We start from the raw sequence: 3,525 nt of genomic DNA on the forward strand, positions 1-3,525 counted from the left end.
AACAATAGACCATTGAGTGTACCCACTGATATTGTTAAATTGAGAGCAATCAGTAGAACCACAAGTATTACACCCATCACTGCAAATAGAGCAACCCAAGCTGTCATCATGTAATTATTATGACACTGTCCACACTTATTTGATCCCATGAGTAGACTGTATCCCTCTGTACATGATCCACACATTCTCTGTCCTCTATTATCCACACATTGAGTATCAGTGTCATTCAACTGAAAGGTAACAGGATTAGGAGAACAATAAAGGAGACAGTCTTCATTGATAATGCATGCATTAGGATTAGTTGCATTAGCATTGAAAGATGTACTGGTATCATATGTTCCAATCCACAGTAGACCATTGTGTGTGATGCTTAGACTAGTTATATTACATGTCACATTCTCTCTTGAAACACTTTGACTGCAAGCACAGATAGATCTACCTTGTGAGCTATCTACACTAAAACCAATGGGACACTCATTAACAATATAGTCCCAATAAATGTGATAGAATGCTTTTACAGCAAATACCAAGGCATGTATTACATGACTGGGAGCATGATTTGGTTTGTATTCAACTAGTGAACAATTAGAATCAGGCTCAGGTCTAGCATGCACATAATTGACTGTATGAGCACTGTATGGAGTGATTCCATCACGTATTTCCAATATACTATCAGTAACAGTTAGTGATCCAAAGTAATCATAACCAAGCAAAACTATATGAAACTTTAGTGATTGACCTGGATAAATCTGTTTGTTATTTGCATTTTTAGTACAATTACAGAACTGAATTTTCCGTACATCACCTGTTGAACTAATATTTGGGTTTGTTAAGTTGAAACGATTGCTTCTATGATTATTATATCCATATATATCATCACCAAATGCAGCACTATTATTTATTAATGTAAGAGGTATATTTGGTGCCTCTAATATTATGAAACTCTTTGTTAACTCTTCAACATAGATTCCTCCACCTTTATAAGAAGCATGATTATCAATAAACTCCAAGTTAGTTGATGATGACACTATCAATTGCGATGAGTCAGTTATTGATAATCCTCCTCCTACTACTCCAGTATTGCTTCTAAATATTAATTTATTCTCAATTGTTACTATTGATGTTATAAGTTTTAATCCTGTTGAGGTACTGTTAGCAACAGTAACATTTTTGAGACTAATAAAAAAACTGTTCTTTATCACGTTTGCTTTATTTCCGATAAATTCAGTATCTATTATATTGATTTGGACTGATGTCAAGAATTTTTCATCAATAAATAAGCCTGCAATTGTGTTGTTAGATATCAAACATGACTTAATAATAATAACAAAGTGATTGCTATTTGTTCTAGGTAAGTATGGAACTCCAGATATTCTAATTCCATGCCAATTATCACAAAATTGACTATCCTCAATTACAAAAGTAGAAACTAATTGATAACCAGGAAATTTGCATTTCTTTGGGTTCAGCTTTGCATTAAATGTGATACGAAAGATGTGGAAATCATAAAGTCCTGATCGAAATGATGAGTTCTTAATGTAACAAGAAAAAAGACTATTACCAAATTGCAAAATAAATTGAGAATGAGTTATATAATAATGATCAAAGATGGCTGATAGATTGTATGAGGCACCATGAAAAATATACAGGCTCAAGTGACTGTAAGTCAATGATGTGACATTAGTCACTATTAATGAGTAATGAGGTAGTTCAGTGCTGCATACTGGAAGAGGCTTGTACGTAATAACTACAGCATAATAATAGAAAACTGAGGATGATACCTTAACATCAAAAGCATTGTTTAGTTTCATTGTCTTGACAGCTTTTGTTCCATTAAATGAAGAGTTAGTTACTGTAATATTGTTAGATGATTGAGCAGTGACATAAAAGTTATTAATGAACATGTTGGAAATAATGACTTGATTGCTATTATAGATGAGAATAGACCTTTCATTACTCCTGCTACTAATAAGACAAGCCTGATCCAGTCCACGTAGAGTAACATTCCACACTGCAGTCATGTTAACATCATCATTAATGTCACTGGTTCCAATGAAGTAGAAGATGCTATTATTGTATTGAGACATATCCCCAGCATACACTGATAAAGGATGACAAGGATTATGAGTAACTGAACTGCAGTCATCAGACACATAATACTGACCAGAGGAGATACTGCAGGAGCTACTGAAGAATAAGAGAACAACTACTAACAGGAGAGACATACTCTTGCTTTTACCAATGTACACTGTTATAGTATACTTGCTGATGAAATACTTGCTCTTAATTATATAGGCAGCTCAAACTTTCTAAATATGGAAATGTACAATTACACTGCAGAGTAGTCATTGGCTAAACTTATTTTGTAGATAAAATCTAATTTTTAAAGTCATTCAACTTGCTGTCATTTTGAACTAATGTCTGGTACGTATTATTTAATGCTAGAGCTCATGCTAGAAAGCTCCTGTCTTCTAGTTATACCTCTCTCTTCTGAGACTTAATTGCAGGGTCATTGTCATTTGTCAAGTATCGGCCATAACCAATTCACTACTTGACTTAAGTATTGAGATGTTTTGGATCTGTTGTTATAGGTGAATCATAGATATTGGGTAAATTTACTATTTTATGAGTGATGAACTGACTATATTACGGATCAAATTGGGTTAAGTAGACAAAGAGGGGAGGGAGGACATTATGTGTGTATTGAACTATTTCTTCTAATTTGTACAAGTACAAATCTAACAATTCTGAGAACATTTCAAAGCATATGTTTACACAAATTACATACATTGTCAGCACATTCATTGTCTGCAACCACAACATTAAACTGTCTACAACTTGTCCAATTTGTATTTGTACAAATCATAATTCTCTGAAGAAATGTACAAACTTGATTGGAATCAGCTCAAAAAATGAATAATTCTCTCCTAGTCAATTTTGGCAAAATTTGGCCATTGACTCTGTACTATAGTAAAGCGACTTTAAGCAACTTTAAAAATTTGTAAAAAAACCAAACTTGATCAGAATCAGTAGAAATTCAATTTTGATTGAAATCAGCGCAATCTTTCTATGCAACATAAGTACATGTATATGTATCAGAAATAACTATAAAAATGGAGAATTCTTTTCTAGCCTATGTTTTCTCTATACATATAGTAAGTACCGTAAATTAGGAATTTGTGTGGTAGAAAACTTATGTGTTTTAAAATTGCACTTGGATTAATTTTTAGTAAATAAGACTGTGTCATGTATTATTGAATGCGGCATGTCTAATTTTAATCCACTAAAATTAAAATCACAGTAAAAATATCCAGATAGATGGTATAATGTTTTAGGAAACTTGATGAAGTGTAAAGTAAAGGCAAAAAATATTTAAGTGTTTGGTCATAACATAAAATTTAATTGATTTATTATTATTATTATTATTATTATTATTATTATTATTATTATTATTATTATTATTATATGTAATATATTTATTGTGTCATTATCACTGCTGGTGTTTTAATATATTTTAGGAATTTT

The sequence above is a fragment of the Amphimedon queenslandica genome, unplaced genomic scaffold (assembly GCF_000090795.2).
Source record: "Amphimedon queenslandica unplaced genomic scaffold, v1.1 AMPQUscaffold_13496, whole genome shotgun sequence".
NCBI lineage: Eukaryota > Metazoa > Porifera > Demospongiae > Haplosclerida > Niphatidae > Amphimedon > Amphimedon queenslandica.